This window comes from Azolla caroliniana, unplaced genomic scaffold (assembly GCF_043228905.1).
Source record: "Azolla caroliniana isolate FFs.n. ecotype wild unplaced genomic scaffold, voAzoCaro1.0.p SCAF_8, whole genome shotgun sequence".
Lineage (NCBI taxonomy): Eukaryota > Viridiplantae > Streptophyta > Polypodiopsida > Salviniales > Salviniaceae > Azolla > Azolla caroliniana.
This window is the reverse complement of record NW_028230443.1, coordinates 6,788,949-6,810,605: the sequence shown is the minus strand read 5'-3', so window position 1 is coordinate 6,810,605 and position 21,657 is coordinate 6,788,949. Positions and strand designations below refer to the sequence as shown.

Here is a 21,657-nt window from a genome sequence, read left to right as displayed (position 1 = left end):
TCACGCAACTTCAATGGTATTACTTGGTGCTTTGATACCATGTAAAGAATGCTAACCCTTGTAGTTTGTTTTGGAGTGTGTGAAAGCGTAAGTTCCATATGTGAGAGTGGGTGTATGAGCAAGAGAAGGAATAAGACAAAAAAAAAAAAAAAAACACAAGATGGAGGATGATAACTTATGCATTGAAGAGAAAACTATATCCAAGGAACAATTACCAACTAGATATAGCCATCCTAAGGATTTGAAAAAAGATCTTATCATAGGAGAATTCCCATTTCTTTGATGAGTATTTTGGTAATCAAAGATGTATGAGTAGCATCATCGTTCGTTTGTGAGGTTAGTTGTGTGGTAGGTTGCTTCTTAGTAAACATTTTGCATTCTCTTTTACTTTGTCGTCCTAGAATCAAGTGATATAGATGACCTTCAAATTTAACTAAATACAATCACTTCTTACTCACGATGTGTTGGGATTGCTCTTGCTTGTTTGTGTCTATAAATGCCCCAAGTTACTTTGCACTATGAGGATCTCTTTGCATCACGACATTCCTCATCATACAACTATTTTGTATGACTTTTGTTTTTGCATTCTTGCATGACTTTGTCATCTGGAAGAGCATATGAGGGAACCTCCTCTACAACACCATCAAAAATACATTTCAAAAGTTTCGTATAGAAGGTGGCAAGTGCTAGCAAAGACACGCAAATTTTCTGATTTTGTTTAGTATTTCCTATCAATTTCAAATATCAAAAGGGGCATATGGGGCAGGGCTGGCGAGAGATCCCGCTATGCTTTCTTTGCGGCATGATACTACGGAATCAAGGCCGCAGATCCAACAATATTTTCACGAAGATGCCGTCTATAGTGGTTCCCTCGAGCCCAACCCTTGGTCGTCATTGACCTAAGATTAGGTGCTAGTTTTTCATAGACAGTAATCCGTCATATATCTATGTCCCATTGAAATGGTCTTTCGACCTTCGCTAACCACATAGTTAATATATAGCTCCCGAGTTTTAGAAATCTTACAAACACAATCTAAATCCTGAAATTTCAAGATAGAGATTTTATTTGATGTGAGGAAACTCAAAATTTTTCATTTTGAATCAAGACAATACCAAAATAATTATAGATGATCACAACAATTAGATTAAAATTTCCCAAGATATGTATCTTTATTCCTTTTGTATAGAAACAAGTGGTTATGAATCCTCCATGTAAGGATTTAAGTTTGGAGCAAAATTACACAAATAAAATGACAAATAATCAAACATCTACATTAAGCCTTAAAAATAGTAATTATCGTAATTGAAGGGGATTGCAAAAAATGTGAGTTGGTAGTAATAATTGATTAAAAAAATGTATAGAGTACTATTCTTGGGTGAAAATGAAAATAATCTCCTTGAAGTGTATGATATAAAAAAACACTTGCTTTTTATGATTACCTATGGTTTGTTTGAATCCCAGTTTGTGGTGCTTTTTTGCATCAAGTCACGCGTCAAGCCTTCTTTATAACAGGCATGGCTCTTAGAATCACTCGAGGAGTTGGCATTGGCTTTTTGAGGATCTCGAACCTCAATAGTTCCTTTTTCCTTATTAGAGGGTTTTAGCCCTTGCTGAAAGACAAGCCTCTCATCTTTTCTGTAGCATGTTGAGTAAACGGAAAGGTCATAAATGTGAAAACTAATAAGTCAAGAAATTAAGTCAAATAATAATAATAATAAAATAATAACTATCTTGCTTATGGAGACACTACTCTCATTTACATCTCTCTCTCTCTCTCTCTCTCTCTCTCTCTCTCTCAGGTTTTTTCTTCTTCAAGATTATTTTAGCCATTACTTGGTCATATGATGTTCAAATTTGACACGCTATAGCTAACAACAAGATCTATGATATGATGTAAAAGAATGGCGTGTGCGGAAGTGTAACAGACACAAGCGTATGAACACAAGAGGTTTAATGGAAGCTTGAATACGACACAACATATGCAGAAGAGAGAGAGAGTGACAGAGAGAGAGAGAGGGAGAGAGAGAGAGAGAGAGAGAGAGAGAGAGAGAGAGAGAGTAGGGTAGAGTAGAACGTAAAACTCGGATTAAAAAATTACTCTCTATGTTCCTCTATGTGTATACTTCGTGCTCATTGAGCACCTTTTATACAAGCCCTGACTATTGGGCTAACACAAGTATTGACAATACTTGACTGATCATAAATGGGCCTTCTACACTAACTCCCAAAATTATTCCTTGCGAGGAATAACCTTCTAACGACCTCTCGGTTTACGCAATGCTACGGCCATGTTGTGCGTACGGTTTTACACACCCAATCTACGCACTAGGTTACACACCCAATGTTGAGCTTGTATCTCAACACTCCCCCTCAAGCTCAACATGAGGTTCCATCTGCTCTTCCGGATCTTTGCTCCGGCTTCCCTAGGCTTTACGCCTTGCTCACACTCCTCGACCCATTCGATTTTGCGCACCTCGACCCTTTCGGTCAGCTTGTCTGCGCGTGTGGCCCTTCTCAGCTCCCTTGTTGTCGCGGTATTGGCGCCTCTTCCGCTGCCCCTTCCTCCGCTTGGCCCTCAGTTGATTTGGCATGTCCAAATCGAACATTTCGATTAAATCAATCACTACCAACTCATTTCCGCTCACGCCCGAATTGGTTATCTCCAATTCGTCTACGGTCTTCAGGCCCTTGACAACGTTAGACCACGTCTTGGCTGTATCTCCCTCTTGTTCGGCTATATTTGGCTCTTTCTTGTGATTACGGCCCTAGTTTCCTCCTTCGGCTTCTTTAGCCGACTCGAAATCGAATTCTTCATCCGACTCGGCATCGCGGTCACTTCCACTTCTTTCATGCTCAGATTCTTGTCTCCCCCTCAAATTCGGCGTGTCGAGGTGACGCAACCCAAGCGCACCCGAGAATTGCCGTAACTTGTCGAGACCCAGGGGTTTGGTGAAGATGTCGGCAGTCTTCCGACCCGTCGAAACATACCCTAGTTTGACTTCACTGGAAAGGACTCGCTCGTAGACAAATTGGTAATGCACCTAAATGTGCTTGGTTGGAGCGTGGAATACGAGGTTTTTCGCAAGTTGAATGCTACTAAGGCTGTCACAATAGATCGGCGTAGAAGTGGACACCTCCAGATGTAGTTCCCGTAATAGCCGTTTTAGCCAAATGACTTCGCACGTAGGAAAGTCGCCCCTTGATATTCGGACTCTGTGCTCTACAATGCCACTGTTGGCTACTTCTTGCTGCCCCACGCGATCGCCACACTTCCCATTGAGAATGCGTATCCGGATGTGGATCTACAATCGTTGGCATTTCCGGCCCAATCGGCATCCGTGTAGCCAACTAATTGTTCGGCTACGCCTCCCCGATATAGCAACGCCATGTCCTTAGTGCCGCTGACATATCACAATATCCTTTGTGCACACTGAAAGTGTTCGTCCGTGGGTTGCAACATAAATTGACTGATAAAGACGACCGGATAACTGAGATCCGGCCGAGTGATCGTCAAGTAGATTAGGCTTCCGACAATCTGTCGAAACTATGTCGGGTCACATGCGTTTCCCGAATCTTGGCGAAGCTTTACGTTTCTATCTAGAGGGGATGAGATGGGCTTACAATTTGTCATCCCGAACTTAACGAGCATATTCAATGCGTCATGACGTTGGCTGATCAATATGCCTTCGGGCGTGCGGATCACTTCGATCCCGAGGAAGTAATGAAGGTCGCAAAGATCCTTCATTTCGAACGATGCCACAAGTCGAGACTTTACGCGGCCGATTTCTTCCAGGTCAGCATTGGCGATGACTAAATCATCAACATAAAATAAAAGACAAACTAGTCCATGTTGACCTTGCTGAATGAACAATGAAGAGTCCAATCTAGACGTCGTAAACCCCATTCTACGCAATTGTTGCGTACTCATTATACCTGTACCTCTTTACGAGGTTCTTTAGGCTGGTAGATTGGCATAATTCATGATTAGTCGATTTCACGGCTCTTTGGCCAATTTCAACCTCTTCCGTGGAGGTTCCTTTTCGATTGTCCCCAAGTCAGATTCGCTCTGATCTGACTCGGCACTACCGAACTCGTACTCCAACATCTTCTTCTTGCCTTTTTCTTTATGCATAAACCGTCTTTTTGGTTCCTTAAGTGGGGAGGGGAGTGCACGACCAAGTCTCCACTACTCACCGGCTCTGCGCCTGACTGGTCATGCCGACTCAGTCGCTCATTCGGCCCACTTAGCCGAAATGAGATCGGACTCTGTCTCAAAGTTCCGACTTCCTCATTACGCGGAGGCATCTCAGCCTCACTAACCTCTTCTTCAGAATTCAGAATGGAGTCGTCAGGGATTGAAGTTGACGGAAAGTACCACAACGCTGACTCATTGAACCCAACGTCACGACTTACGCGAGCTTGTTTGGTTCGAGGGTTATAACACTTATAACCCTTATGTTTGTCTAAGTAGCCAACCAAAATGCACTTTTCGGCGTTCGCGTCTAACTTCCTTCTTTTCTCATTCGGCACATGCCCTTATGCAATGCTACCGAAAATCCTCAAGTGCGCCAAGTTCGGTTTTTTGCTGAAATACAGCTCATGTGGCGGCACTCCTCCATTGGCAAAAGTCTGATTCTGCAAGTAAATAGCCGTCCTTACGGCTTCAGCCCAGTAAAATTTCGGCATATGCTTCACTTCAAGCATTGCCCTAGCAGCTTCTTCAATCATTCGATTCTTCCGCTCAGTCATGTCGTTTTGTTGCGGCGTGTATCTACACGAGAATTCGCATCGAATCCATACCTTCTATAGATAACTTGTGAATTGGTCGGAGAAATACTCCTTCCCGCCATTGGACCGTAGGCACTTGATCTTACGCCCACTTTCTCTTTCTGCAAGGCTCTTCACCTTCAGGCACAACGCGAAGACTTCGCTCTTTTTCGCAATCAAGCACGCCCAGGTGTGCCAAGTGAAGTCATCGATGAAGTTTACGAAGTAACGGCTTCCTCCAATGCTCACGGTTTGTGCCGGTCCCCACACATTCGAATGGATTACGTCGAGTAGATATTGAATCCGATTATGCTCATTGGGGAACGAAAGTCAGTGCTACTGCCCGAGTTGACAGGCTTCACAGACTTGACCATTCCGACCGCAAAATTTCGACAATCCTAACACAATATTGTTCATCTTCATTTCATGAAGCCGCAGAAAGTTGACATGGCTGAACCGCTTAGGCCACAGGTCAATATCTTATTCGACCTTTTGTCCTTTCACAAACAACACGGTTCCAGCTTGATTGGTGTCGAGGATAAACATCCTCCCTTCACAGCGCCCTTGCGCGATAACTTATCCTTCCTCTTCGATATAGCACCCGAAGTGCGTGAATCGAACTTGCATCCCCTGGTTGACGATATGACCGACCGACACCAGGTTATGGGTTATTGTTGAGACGTGAAACACGTTCATGAGTTTCCCTTTCTGCCCAACATGGCTAAGGGGAACTTCATCGACATGTTCGATGGTATGCGGAGTGTCGTCTCCAATTTCGACCACTCCTTGCTTTTCCGGTTTCTCCAAGTACGAAAACCATTCCTCGTGACTCATCATATGATTTGACACTCCAGAATCAACATACCACACCTCACTTGGTTTCGAGGTGTTCACGGCCATCGAATTGGCCTTGTGCTTCATTACGAAGGTTGGGCCTGATCCATTTCTGGCTCTTTTGGAGCCCTCGGCGTAGTGCGATTTCTGATGCCTTCCTACGTCTCTTTCGCTCAGTCTGGCTTTGTCCGAATTCTCTCTTCTTTTCTAGCACTCGCTCTCCCTATGGCCTTCTCTTGCCACTTTCTAGCACCACCATGACACCCCCTACTTCCAGAGGGTTTGGAACTACCTCTGGCATTTTCATTATGCCGCACGTTCTGCTCTTTCCGGCCACCTCCCTTGCACCGATCCAGCTCGTCCGCCACCACCACGGGGTCTCTCTTCCTCCGTGTACATCATCTTGTTGTCGGTGTGCGTACTCGTTGACGCACCCGTGTGGTTTTCCTCTACGAGCAACATTGATTGAAGCATGAAGAACGATAGCGTATTCTCCCGTGTACAGACAACGGTTCGGAATGCTCTGAACTTCGATGCTAGCCCTCCAAGGCACACCTGCACCATCTCATCTTCCTCAATGTTCACATTGACGGAGGCGAGGGAGTCGCAAACTTCCTTGATTCGGGCCATGTAATCGTCCACAAACAGATCTTTCTGTCGGACATTGCTGAGCTCTTGTCTGAGCTGTAGCTTCCTGGCTGTTGTGCTCACGGCGAAAATCCTCTTGAGATTCGCCCATGCGTCCTTTGGCATCTTGGCATCCCGAATATAGGTCAAGAGTTGATCGCTGACACAAGAGGCAAGGCAGTATAGAACTCTGCTTGTCGCTTGTTCCCAGGTCGGGAAATCTCTGTGTGTCGATTCGGGTGTTGTGTCGTTAGCTCCATCGACATAACTCCAACAGTCGTGCCCAATCAGGTACTAGTGCATCTTGTACGACCAAGATGCATAGTTGCTTATGTCGAGCTTCTCTATAGGAAGCGAGCTAGCCATGCCTCTATCCATCCTTGTTTCCCTTTAGTTGTCACGGTGATGTTTGTCTATCTGTCGGCAGCAGAGGACTTCAACCCTCGCGCTCTGATACCATGTAAAAGAATGATGTGTGCGGAAGAGTAACAGACACAACCATATGAACACAAGAGGTTTAATGGAAGCTTGAATACAACACAATGTATGCAGAAGAGAGAGACAGAGACAGAGAGTAGAGTAGAGTAGAACGTAAAACTCAGATTCAAAAAATGAGTCTCTGTGTTCCTCTGTGTGTATACTTCGTGTTGAGTGAACACCTTTTATACAAGCCCTATGTAAAAAATCAAGAGATGGATTCTTATGTAGCAGAATAGGTGTGAACTGTGTGTGTGTATGAGAGAGAGAGAGAGTGAGAGTGAGAGAGACAAGGAGTAAGACATAGAGTATACGCAAGGTAGATTATATTAACAAAGGAGAAAGACTCAACATATACAAGGTGGGAGGAGGGTGCTTTATATAGTCACCCTCTCTCTTCATTAACTACAAGACTCATGGAGCATGGGGAATGTGAAAGCTCATAAGTTATGTGTCATAGAATACGATTCTATGACTCATACTAAATGCTAGAATACAAAGTGGTGACATAATGGTGGCTCTTGACCGTTGGAGTGTCTATTCACTCTCAAGGTGAGTTCACACACTAGACCAAGTTGAGCTTGATTCTCAACACCTGACTATTGGGATGACACAAGTACTAACAGTACTTGACTGCTCGTAAATGAGCCTTCTATAATAACTCCCAAAATTATTCCTTACAAGGAATAACATTCCAACGGTCTCTTGGTTTACGCACCGCTACGGCCATGTTGTGCGTACGGTTTTACGCACCCAATCTACACACTGGGTTACACACCCGTTTATGCACCCAATGTTGACCTTGTATCTCAACAACACGTAAGAAGGCCACATAGTTCGAGAGTATGATAGATAATTAGTGAATATAACCAACTAAAACAAATTCAGCCACAATGGAGAAAATTCTTATGAGTCACTTGATTTCTCTTCAAGAAACCATAAATAAGCAAGGTGGAGAGATTAGGATACTATTGAGGGAGAATATTGAATTACAAATCTTTGTTATTGAGAATTAAGGTCTTAAGAAAATGGTTTCTAAACTTGAAGATGAGATTGAAAAATGTAAGAAAGCTTCATTAGAAACAAATGAGTGCCTAAACAAGATTTGAGTTAAAAGAAGCATTAAAAGAGGAAAAAATTGTCATAAGGAGACAACATATAAGTGAGAGGAAAAATGTAAGCACAACAAAGTCATAGGGGTGATATGTGGTGTAGATGTGGTGCGTTAGGCTCAAGAAGATTATTGATGTATGATTTGTCACTTCAGCAAACCATCTCCTACTTGCATATTTATATCTATAGTCAAAGTGCCTTTGGCTAAATCCCATATTCTAGTGCACTATATTATGTAATGGAGTAGTTCCATGCTAAAGATATAACCTTGGTCTATGTACCAACTCATGAAAAATTAAAAGAAAATGGTTCTCTCTCACTTACATGCATACATATATCTATTGATCTATATATATATATATATGTTTGTATGTAAGTAGGTAATTATGTATACCAGTCTGAATCTCTCTATTATGTTGCTTTTCCCTACAATTAGAAAACAGAGGCTGAATGTAGTTAGTTACCCATTGTTATTCTGATTCGGATTTGCAGGCTTTGCCACCTGGTTTTTTGAACTTCCCTCCATCCTTGTATTAGATTCGATCCGCGCACTCTTGTATTAGCCTGAAAAGATTCAAGCATTAGGGATTTCAAATAGAGCAGATAAACACTAATGAAAACCTTCCCATTGTCTACAATTTTTTGATTCATTACTCATGGAATAAAATTCGCAGAGAAACAGCAAATATAACTTGATTATGATATATATATATATATATATATATATATATATATATATATATATATATATATATACTGTCTATATATGTCTCTTTTCTTTATTGGAGAAGGCTCAATCGCATGAATGGACATGCAGCAAGCAGATTTTTGTGACAGATCTGCATCATAGCCATATCATGTCTACTCATGATATCATGGGCAATGCATATGGCCTCAATTCTCTCTTAATTATCTGTTTTCTTAGGTTATAGACAATTGAAACAATCAAGAAGTTAAGAACAAAATCGAGAAAGCTCCACGTGTTTTCTGTATCCGTTACAGGGATCAAACTATATCGCTTCTCCAAAAGGTTCCTGATCTGTTAGGTTAGGTCAATAACAGATTCGAGAGAGAGTTCCCAGTGTTTCCTGCATGATTTACAGGGATGAAACTATGGCGATTCTCGAAAAACCTCCTGATCTGACTGACACACCCGATGGGGAGCAGTTCATCTTGCATTTGGAAGAAATACCTAGATTTGGGCTGCGAAGCGTCTGTTCGGTTCCTTCTTCAGTCTTTTTTGGTCTGCTGAATGCTGTTTTCTGAGAAGAAAGACTGGAGCCTTCTGCCAGAAACGGTTTGACGGTTTGAGCCGATAAACCTTAGGTCATTGTTTCTTTTGCTGTGGCAACCTTCTGTCTGAGCGAAGGTGGTGGTGATATTGTACTATAACAAGTAACCATTCGGTTAAGTGCGTGCCCACTTAAGTGAGCCATTCTATTAAGTGCTCGTGCTTTTTTATAGAGCTTAAATTGTAGATAAAAGAAATAAATTTACATTGTTCATGATGAAATTACATCAAACCAAAATTAAAACTATCTTCCAAACATTTAGAAAACATTAAAACGAAAGGAGTTTCTGGCAAAAATAAATAAATTTATTAGGATTTGTTACGCGATGCTGGGTGGGGTGTGTTGAAAATGCACAGAGAAATGCAGGCAAAAATGAACGCAAATTCGGAATCGGTCTCCCATTTCCTATTCCGGATTCATTCGTTCTTGATCATGTTTCTCTCTCTCTCTCTCCCTGATCCCGTTCTTTCTTAATTTTCTTTCTTTGGCAGTTCGGTTTGGTTCAGGCCTGAGCTTCGTAAACCGGTTTGAGCTCGGTTTGGCAAGGCTCAAGCCGAACTGAACCGGGTTTGGCCAAACTGGTTAAGGCAGTTTGGTTCAAGTTCGAAAACTTCCAAACCGGGTAACCCGAAATTGAACCCCAAACTTTCTCACCTCTCTATTTAATTAACTCCATACTTAATTTGATAGAAAAAATACACCATGGTGGAATGTTAAGGGTGTTTGAACACTTGACCTTCTTGTCTCCATTGAACAACCTTATATCAACTAAGCTACACCCATTTATAGGTAGGCCCATATCTTCTCTCTCTCTCTCTCTCTCTCTCTCTCTCTCTCTATCAATGTTTCCATCTTTCTCGCAATATGGTTGTCTGAAGCAACACAATGACTAAATCATTTTCTAACCATTGCTTTTTCCCCACGGTACAAGAGAGGTTATCTTGGGAATGTTCCCCATTTCCACACCTAGAGAGTTCCATCCAAAGCACTTCTTTTGTTTTCAGTTGGGAGAACCTTAATGCCAAGCACTTTCTAGTGTTGAGCTACTTGCCAAATAGTTCCGGCCATCGACTATTGTTTCAAGATGGGGATCTATTGTTTCCATCTACTTCAAGGCTTCTTTCATCTAGTGTCATTAGCTTAAAGATTAAAAGTTTGTGAATATGCTAATATGTGCATATAAATTTCATGTCAAGTCCATTTTAAGGCAATCTTCAATATATGATGAGGGAAATATACAATTAGAAACCTCCTAGGTTATGAAAAGCTTGGAGAAGAAAATGATTGAAAATCTCGAAACTTTAATCGCATTGCCTTCTTCAAAGGCAATATAATATTGTTTTCATCACTTATGTCGGTTCATGTTTATCAATCAATGTTAATAATTTTGTGAAGACACCTTCATTATAGATTATGAGTGTTATTTTTGCGAAGTATTGCACGCAATGATCTATCATGCATGGACTATCACAATGTCATGCCAAACACAAATAAAATGAAAGATAATTAGAACATATACATTAAACCATTAGAAACTAATTTAAGAACATTCTCATTACCATTAGCATAAAGCATGTCTCGTGGAATCATTCGAAAAACTCATTGTTACTTTAGAAATGTCATGGCGCTAGGATAAATTAGGCGAGTAATTATGTGGAAAATATAATAAATAAATTGAGTATATGGAGCAAAACTTAAAACAAATAAATATTAGTTAACACTTCTATAAAGCCTAGTACTACCACCCATTGTAAAACATTGATGATAGAACTGTTTTCTACATATATATATATATATATATATTATCAATGTTTATGATTATTCCCCATTTGTACACCTTTCTTTTTTCCTTTGGAAATGGGCAAATATTTTGTGAATGTATTAGTTTATTAAATAAGTGTACTTAGCTCTAATTCTTACGTCCACTCATGATCTCATGGCCAAATGCATATGGCCTCAATCCTCTCTTGTTTTGACCTAATGTAACGTTTTGTTAGGTTAGGCTACAAACAATTGACACTATCAGCTCTAATTCTATGTCAATGCATATGGTCTCAATTCTCTCTTGTTTTGGCCTAATGACACAATGTCATGTAATGAACTCTTCATCAATTGAAAGAGATTTAATTAAAACATCCACATTAAACCATTAACCTAATTTAAGAACATTAGATCATTGCTTACCATTTTAGCATAAAGCATGTGTAGTGCAATCATTCGAATAATGGGTCGCATTGCTCTTATCAATCAGGAATCGCAACAAACGAATGCTCATTCTTTGTGAAATTTCTCCTCCATCCTAAAATGTACCCAAATCCCATTATATAACTCAAATTTGGATCTGGATTTTGGTAGTTTCATCTATCATTCCTCCAATTGTTGATCCAACCTGCGAAAATTCAAATCTTATTTCTGTCCAATGACTATATTCTATTTCCAGTACATTACTACTAATGAAAAAGGATACATTGCGATAGGATGGATCGACGGTCACTATCCCCACTTTAACTATATATTTAACCCAATGCCTTGTCATTAGTGATCCAACTAAAGATGATTAATTATATAAGATCAAGTGTAAATTATATGAAGGAGAGGTCAAGATCCAGGAACATGTAGTGTGTTGTGTCCCTCCTTATGGTAGAGGAACTAAGGGACCTCAATATTTGAACTCATTAAGATTTGACAACAATGGCATTTGATCTTTTGAAAACATGGAGATTAATTCAACCTCTCCTAAAAATTAGCCTTCTTTTGAACTCATTAAGATTTGACAACAATGGCATTTGATCTTTTGAAAACATAGAGATTAATTCAACCCCTCCAAAACATTAGTATTCTTTTGAACTCGTTAAGATTTGACAACAATGGCATTTGATCTTTTGAAAACATGGAGATTAATTCAACCCCTCCTAAACATTAGCATGCTTTTGAACTCATTAAGATTTGACAACAATGACATTTGATCTTTTGAAAAGATGGAGATTAACTCAACCCCTCCTTAACATTAGCATTCTGTCGCCACAATCACATAGATCGATTCAATAGGTACTACACCTCCATTGACAATGTGTCAAGGAATTAATTGTATGAAGTGACAATTAAAATAAAGCCATACCATACCTTCAATGGATAGATCAAGAGGAGATCATTGATCACCATGTCCATGTCAGATCCACACAAAAAGGACAGACAGACAGACAGATGCATGTCGGTATAAACTTCATCGTAGATTCTCGATTGATTCCAATTAGATGTTGTTTTGTAGATGTGTGAATCTCGTGGCCATGTTGGAGATGCGATTGCTCTACTCTATAGATATGTCTGATCCACTCAAGAAAACCTTGATCATTCACTTGATCTATTTCAACATAGCTTCTTATATCCATGATCTGTTTTTGTCACTTAATCTCTTATAAACTCGGAGTATGATCTGGTTTTTGACAATTTTCATGTAAAGTGGACCAAATTTAGAAGCAGACTGCGTGTGTTACAGTTGGTTTGGCAAAATATGGGTGATTTCTATAAATATTGTGTAGATCAATATAATTGAATCCATAAATGATCAGGAATCATAGCTCCATTGAGAAGACATCATTACCACGAAAATCAAAACAGAGACTTATCCTCAACATTACTAATAGAATTTTATAGGAGAAACAAAAACACAAAAATACAAAAACTCCAAGTTTCCTACAGGAAAAAATAATAATATCAGAGTCAAAAAATCATTTTTGTAGGACACGGTCTTTCCATTGAGGAGGTCATCATGACAAAATAAAAATGCAGAGTTACTATTTACTATTTCTACTAAACAACAAAAGAGATTTTTAAAAGAGAGAAAGAGATGCCAGGAATTTCTTCTTCATTTCGCCTCCGATTGATTATGAGGCCCCACACAAGCCTTGCTGATGATGATAAGTTTTGTGATAATTAGTTGGCTTGTTAGATCTGTGGCCGGTAATGCTTTGACAGTGTCCCCCCTGTTAATTAATAATGAAGGTGAGAAATGATTTTTAAATCATATAAGCCCAAGCTGATCATTTCTGTTAGTTTACAATAGTTACAATGCTTTTAATCCTATATATATATATATATATATAAGCCAAGCTTGTCATTTCTTCTGTTACAATACTTCTAATCCTTCTTTTAACCATACAAGTCTAAGGTCCGGTCAATTTTTATGCACTTACTATTATTGCTCACCAAAAATCTTAGTATAATTTTATTTATTTATTTATTTATTCATTTGGCTAGCTATTTTGTGCCAATATCCTTTGTTTTGAGTATATGAGAGTAATATGGATTTTGGCATGAAAGGCTTTCGCCACGAGCATCGCAGTCCCGGGAATTTTCCGGCTTTTTTGAGAGGACATATAAGGTTATGTGCGGAAGTGGCATAAAATCCAAGTTTAATTGTAATGAGTAACCCGGAATTTGATCTCATGTCAATAATACCGGAAGCCCCTTCATCACATGAGGTTCGTGGCGGACTTTTCGGATCTCGATTTGGAGCACCGAGCGAATATATTTACTAGTAAAAGCAATAACATTATTATTAAAATTATTATTTAATTAAGCAAATAATTAGTTTAATTAATTAATATAATAGTAAATAAATTAACAAATTAAATTAATAGTAACCTAATTAATAAATTAAATACAGAGATAATTATATTAATAACTGAAAACCTACCTCCATCGTCGACAAATACCAACATACAATTGACCTACAATTCAAAGCACCCACTAATTTGGAGTTCGATGTCCTTGACCTTTACATTTCACACGAATGCATGCACGTAACTTCGCAACATCGGTTGCTTGCCAAAATCATTGATCATATGTGTGAGCATCTATAGGAACGAGGACCTCAATCTTCAAACCTTCATTGCAAAAATCAGGCAAGCTAAACTACAATGAAAGAAACCAAATGGTCAAATAGACGCAAGTAACATGGCAATGGCAACGCCCTTGAGACACCCTAGGAATTAACACAAGCCGAAGGCACTCTAGAATTATTATCCAAGGAGTAAGCCACCTCAAGGAGTAGGAGTGATCAGCATGACTACAATTATTTGTAGATATCGCAACAAATCAAGCCATATTGAACATGAGTGTCGAAAGAAACAATACAAGCAAAATGGAAAAGGGAGAATATTCTTTCCACATGCAATCAATGCTTCATTATAATCTAATAGTAGAGAATATGAAGATGGAAAAAAATAATTCATACAAGCATTCAAGTTGAGATAAAAGAAACACAAACAAAAGACAAAAGTGGATCAAACAAAATAGAAGCTTACATGGCAATAGTGAAACTTTTGAATGTGTCAAATACTTGGTTCCTTGATATTATCGCAACACACCATCTCACTCACAACAAGAACTTGCTCTAGAATTACAAAAATCTTCCATAAGCGAGTTCGGTTTGGAGACAAAGGTACAAAAGTTGCAATTGGAAAAGGAGAAGTGCATATTTCCATCAATCAAACAAGGTCGATGAATATCCTAAATGACCTTTGTGTTCCAAGTATAACAAAAAAATTACAATCAATTTGGAACTATGATAGAATTTCATTCAAATTGTGCTATTATTTGGCACCAACTACCTACATGTGTAATCTTAAAAACTTCATGTCCAAACTTGGCCTCCTTTATCCTCTTCAAATGATGGGTGAAACACCAATCAAAGCTCATATAATACTTAGAAACCTCATCATTGATGCCACTTTGCTTTGACATTATGTCCTTGGTCATTTGAACCCAATATCAATGAAAACTGGTCCAATACACAATATAATTGAAGGAATTCTAATACCACCTTTTAGGTAATTATCCTTATGTGAAGGTTGCATCTATACAAACAACGTCGTGAAAAATTCCCACAATGTAAGTAAAATAAAAAGATCACTACAATTAGTTCACTCTAACTAGTGTTGACCAATGTTGATCACATCGTTGGACGATAAAACAAATATTTTATCTCTTTTTATTGATGATTATACAAGATCAATTCTTCCATCATCAAATTCCATTCAAATTGAGTGCATGTCGTTACCATGAAAATCAACCATGTCAAGATGAAGATGATGGACGACTATCAAATTTACCAATGGACTACATTCGATGAACTACATGCATCTAGCCCAATCCGATGAACAACAACCATCTACTACAACCCACATTTTGTTGTCATTGTCATCTCTTGATTTTTCTCCTAAATTTGGTGATAACTCCAATGACCTTGGAGGAACTAATAAGGATGACTCTCGCAACAAATTTGAGCTTACAACAACTTTTTCGAAGTGCTTAAATCATAGTACTCCACCGAACTCAAAGCTTAAGGATGAAGAGGAGTATTTCCAACAATTAATATCAAGAAAACCTAAAATCAAAGTTTAAGAATATTAATGAACTCATGAAGATGACTCAACCAATTGAAATTTTATTTGTTGATGTAGACATTGACAATATTAATTATGAAAATATGGATGATCATGCTCAAGTTTTGAATGAACCACAACGATGGCCCTTCATGGTCTCGATGCAACTCAATAGGAGGCTGCAATGCAAGCAGAAATGGATACTTTAAATTGGAATAGGACTTGGACCTTAGTTTCATGCCGTAAAGATCGCAATAGCATTTCAAGAAAATGGTCCTTATCAAGAAAACTAACGCCCATGATGTTGTGGTTTGATTTAAGGCACTTGTTGTTACTAGGGGATTTTCACAAAATTTGGGCATAGATTTTAAAGATACATTTGCATCTACCTTGGAGGTGATGCCTCTATGTGAACTCTTATCTATTTCTGCTAGTTTTAACGTGGAACTCTATCATCTCGACATTGAGATGACTTTTCTACATGGACAATTGGACGAGGAGATTTCTATAGAGCAATTAACTTATATTTTAGATCCACAATTCTGAGACAATGTTTGCGAACTTCACAAATCATTATATAGTCTAAAAATGTCTTTGCGTGTTGGGCATTTCAAATTACACACTTATTTTGTTTCCATTGGCTTCAACCATAGCCAAATATCTACATTCACAAGGAGGGCAATATCTATGTAATTATTGGCGTTTACGTTGATAATTTACCAATTGCTTCCAATTCTATAACTTCCCTATGCAAGACAATCAATCAATTTAAGGAGAAGTTCCACATGAAAGATTTTGGAACTCTCGAATATTATCTTGGGATGAAGGTACTCACAATCGTATAGAAGGAACTCTAACCTTGCACAATGAAAATTAGTGGAGGATATTCTTGAAAAGTTTGAGATGGTTGATTGCAAGCCAATCTCGACCCCTATGACGGTTCCATGCAAACTTTCAACAAATAATAGCATGATGTCAATTGAGGAATCTAACAAGTTATGCAATTAGTCCCTTATTGCTAAATTTTAGGTGGTATAAGGTATTTTGTTCCTTATTGTGTCAGATTTCTTTCCAAGTTTATGCAAAATCTTGAACTTGCACATTAGCAAGCTCTTAAAATTGCTCTACGATATCTCCAATATACCAAGGATATGGGTCTCAAGCTCAACATTAGGCATGGTCTTTATATTTGGTAGTGCTACAATCTCTTGGAAAGAAAACCACAAGTACATTTAGCTCTTTCCAACACTAAATTTGATTACATAGCAACCGATCAAATGGCCCAAGAAGGATTATGGATTAAAATCATAATTGAAGAACTTGTCATCCTTAAGCTCACTGAAATGAAGATATTTTGTAACAACCAATTGTGCAAAAAGTTAGCAACAAATCCTAAGATCACCGATTAGAATAAGCATATTCGAGCAAGACATCAGTTTATTAGGGAATTGGTGGAATCGAAAGAATTGTTGCTACATTATACTTGAACAACAATAATATGGGCGTACTTATTAACTAAACCGATGTCAGATAAAAAAACATTGTATTAAATTGACCTCTATCTAGGAAAGCCAAAGAACTAAAATGTTTTAGAGTAAGGGGAGGTGTTAGAATAGTTATAATGTAGAAAACGTTCTACTATTATTTTATTTTAGTATTTTACTATTATAAAAATAAATGCACCCTTTCATATCCCTTGAAATGAAGAAGTGAATGTTTAGCAACCTTCAACAATATATAAGAAATGTAGCTAATGAAGAATCAATTAATAGAAAATACACATTTGCTCTCTCTCTCTCTTTTTATCGCAATTACCTTACCCTAGAGGTAAGTTGTTAGCACTACAAGCATTGCGTTCTGGGTTTGAAACCCAACTTCCTCACCTCCTATTATATACTTCTTATATATCTCTTAATTCACTAGATGCCACTGTGGAATGTAGGGGTTGAACCCATGACCACCTGGTCTCCATTGGGCAATCGTACCAACTCAGATACATCCATCTAGGCTCTCTCTCTCTCTCTCTCTCTCTCTCTCTCTCTCTCTCATTTAATTCTCACAATTTCCTTCATGACCAAATTGAAAGAAAGAAGATAGAACTAAAGTTTGCCCCCATTCATCATATGTGGGGACAAGTTTTCTACCTAAGCCTTTTCGACACTATAAGCATGCTATCTGATGGAGAGAGAGAGGGCGGGGCGGGGGGGGGGGGGGGGGGGGGCTCTTCATGTGTTCAACACTTGGTTACTTCATGGCAAGAAGCAATCTTGTTATGTGTATAGAAACCATCATCTAGTAGAGAGGATTGTAATTCTTTGCAAAAAGAGTTACTTGTGTCTTCTCGGTTATTATGTTGCCCAGGAAAGGAGAGATTGCGCTCTCAATTTAATTGTTTCATTTGGGGGTCAAAGAGGTGGGAGATATAGTTGAGGCTTCATCTCAAAGAATTTTGGAGTTTATTGAAGCGCGACAATTATTACGCATCCCACCTGATTATGGGTTTATTTCGCAATGTAAAGAATCAAGAGATGGATTCTGTGTAGCGGAATAGATATGAACTGTGTGTATGAGAGAGAGAGAGAGAGTGAGAGAGACAAGGAGTAGGAGTCGGTCCGACCATTGACGAGTTCGCTGAAGCCTTCACCGGAAGTTCGATTTACTCGGCCGGGGATCTGTACTCGGGTACGACCAATTCCAACTAGCCGTAGAGAGTAGGGATATTACGACGATGTGGACTCCTCTCGGCCTAGTGCAGATGTGTACCCTCCCGCAAGGGGGGACAAACTCGGTAGCGCACATAGTGAATGCGATGAACAAGGTGCTAAGGGATTGCATTCCGGACATCACCATGCCGTTTTCGGATGACATTCTGATCAAGGGATGTCCGATGGAGGGTAAGGACGAAACGATCGAACCGGACCGGTGTCGGAGATTCGTTTCGGACCACATCAGAGACTGCGAGAAGGTGCTACGAAGGCTGGAAGAGGCGCGACTCACCTTCTCCGGGGAGAAATCGGCTTTCGGACAGTCGGAAATCATGGTCGTTGGTCATTTGTGTAGGCCTTATGGCAAAGGTTGAAGCCATTTCCGTGATGAAAGAAGAATCCAAGTCGGTAACGGAAGTCCGGAGATTCTTGGGAGCTTGCGTGCTCTACCACATTTGGATCCCCCATTACGCCCATATCGCGAAGGCACTCTACGGGTTGTTGAAGAAAGGGCGCATGTTCGAGTGGAGCAGGGAGCATGCGGAGTCGGTCCGGAAAATGAAAGAAGCACTTGCCGCGGCGCCGGCGCTCCGGAAAGTAGTCTACGACAAAAACATTCCGATTTACGTAACCGTAGACACGAGTCCGACCGGTGTCGCGTTGTTACGTGCGTGTGTGTAGAAGGGGCGGGACCACAGGGGTCTCGGACTAGGGAGTAGAGGAGAAAGAATAAGATATGTTTTGGAAGCTTAGCTCAAGAGGAGAAGAAGAAAGAATAAGATCATGACATAGACGGAGAGATCGGCCAAGGCAAGATATTCAACAAGTTATATTAAAACAAACGAATGATTACAACCATGGTGGCCGCATGGGCCGCACCAAACGATTATGAGAAAACCCTAACCGAGGAAGAATAAGGAAAACCTTAAACAAAACCCTAACCCTAAACGGTAAGAACTCTAGACTAAGTGGTATACCTTTCATACGCAAAATAGGAAACCCCTTCATAAGTGACCCCTCCCTTCCTTTTATAGCCCAAGGAGGGAGGGACCTTACAATGTGGGATAAAATTTACCCTCTTATTTCTATACACCATTTCCTAGTATACGTGTGCACATGTTCCACACCACCGACTTGCCCTTTCCACCCTGGTTTCCACTTATGGACGAAAATCTTCACGACATCGGGATCGGATGGGTGATCAACCAAGAGGATGAGAAGGGCGTGAGGTTCCCCGTCTGGTTCGGTGGGAAAGTACTTAGCACGCGACAACGAGGATACACCCAGGTTAAACGAGAACTCTGGGGTATCGTTTCGACGGTCAAGGCTGACAAAGACTACCTGATTTGGACAGAGGTAATAATAGAGACAGACTGCTTATCGATTCTCGGTATGGTTTCCGTATGCGCGATGCCAGACCTGGCAATGCTCAGGTGGATAGTGTACATTAAGTCCCTGAATCTGGAGATACGGCACATCTTCGGGAAAGACAATGCCATGCCCAACATGCTTTCAAGAGGAAGGTTTGATGACAAAAATGACATGGTTTCAGAGGACGAGGAAGTCGACGTGGACTTCTTCGAGACATACTACGTGACGACGAGAAGGGGGAGCACCCCAGCGCTTAATTAGTTTAACGAGAGCAAGTACGAGGGGGAGTGGCTCCAGATCGGTGGGTTCCTAAGAACGATGGCATCGGATGCGGCATGGACAAAGGAAGAGGCTAGCCGGATCTGGAAGAAAGCGTACGGATTCATCTTGCGTGACAGGAGCAAATGGAAGCACCCGAAGAAGCGAGATGGCGTCCCGGTTTGGGTGGTGGTGAAGAAAGAGGAGCCGGAAGCATTGTTGACGGCGTACCACGAGAGCCCTTGGGCTGGACACCGGGGGACATGGGCCACATTCGAGAAGCTGAAGGAGAAATACTAGTGGCGAGCACTATACCGGGACGTTCATCGGTTCGTAACGACTTGCGAAAGTTGTCAGGTGCATTCCGTAGTCCGACATCGGGATGAGCTGCACCCGACTTAACCACCAACTATCCACTTCAAGTGGATGGTGGATTTGGTGACGATGCCGATGGGGGTAGGGCAGATGCGATACCTGGTGCTAGCACGAGAGGATCTGACGAACTAGATGGAGGGCCTGGCATTACCAAATAAAACGACTGCAGTCGTGTGCCGGTTCCTAATCGAGGAGCTGGTATGTCGATACGAGTGCGTAGGGAAGATCATAGCAGACCATCGAGAACTGGATGCACAAGAGGCCGAAGAGCTGTTTGAACGGTTAGGGGTTAAAATCTCGCTCACTACGGCGTACAATCCGGAGGCAAACGAGAAGCTGGAACGCGGACACGGGCCAATCGTAAAGGCGTTGGTACGGGCCTGCGGAGGCCAAGTCGGGAATTGGTCGCGGCTCCTACCCTACGCATTGTGGGCGGACCGAACTATGCACAGTTCGGTAACCGGGTTCATGTTGGCGGAGCTGATGTACGGGCAGAAGCCAATCATGCCGATGGAGCGAACGATCTCCTCGTGGGCCACCATGGACTAGAGAGATGAGATGAGCCGGGAGGAGCTGTTAACGACGCGAATCCAACAGCTCGAGCGAAGGCCAGAGGACGTGGAACGAGCAACGGTGAAGCTGCATGCAGCAAGGACAAAGAACAAGGAGCAGTTCGACTGAACTCATCGACTACGACCAAGGAAAATCGAGGAAGGCGACTGGGTTTTGGTCTACGACAACAACCTCGACAACCAGCACAAGGCAATGCGAAAGTTTGCGAGGAGATGGTTCAGGCCTTACGCGGTGACAAGCGCCAACGACAAAGGCACCTACCACCTCGTGGAGCTCGACGGAACAAGAATAGTTGTGCCGGTGGGCGGGAAGAGGATCAAGCCATTCAAGAAGCGGCAGGAGGATGAACTGGACCTAGAGAGAATGGATGGCGATGATGACCGGTTCGGAGCAGGTGGCGAACCGAAGAGCAAAAGATAATTGAGGGCCGGTCTTCTCCGACAGAAGTCTATTCTGGCGCATACCGGAGGATGCGCGGTTAGGTGGGGGAGGATGTCGTGGAGAAAACTGTCCCTAGGAGGAATCAGTGGACATTTTACACACGGGCACATGTTCTGATTTATTCACATAGCTAAGTACAGGTAGGCAATGTAAATATCCTAGGTAGCACGAATTCATTAGTTAGGGTAGTCGAGAGGATCTCTGTCCACTACAACAGAGAATAAAAGTGATGTAACAGTCTGTAACGGCTCTCTCTCCTTGTGCTATAAAAGGAGAGGAAAAGGGCTGAGTGGGGGATCGCACGTTTTCGAGGACTAAGTGTTGTCGGACTGAACCCGAGCTCTTCTCCTCTGTCTTTGATCATTCTCTACAGGTTGAGAGCTTGCCTTTGTTTTTGTTGAAAGCCCAAGCGCTTTCGATAGGAGCTCCATCTCTTG

General features: G+C 40.9%; 1 long non-coding RNA gene across 2 annotated transcripts; it reads right to left on the bottom strand.

Annotated features, from left to right (window-relative positions):
• Positions 1-1,325: 1,325 nt before the first annotated feature.
• Positions 1,326-12,702, bottom strand: LOC147860929 (uncharacterized). Of its 2 annotated transcripts, XR_015530134.1 has the most exons (4): positions 12,235-12,702; positions 11,296-11,500; positions 8,284-8,383; positions 1,326-1,636 (listed from the first exon to the last, which is right to left on the bottom strand). It is a non-coding gene; the product is annotated as an uncharacterized LOC147860929 (long non-coding RNA). The 2 variants fall into 2 exon arrangements; XR_015530133.1 differs by lacking the exon at positions 12,235-12,702 and having other exon boundaries at positions 11,296-11,313.
• Positions 12,703-21,657: the final 8,955 nt, after the last annotated feature.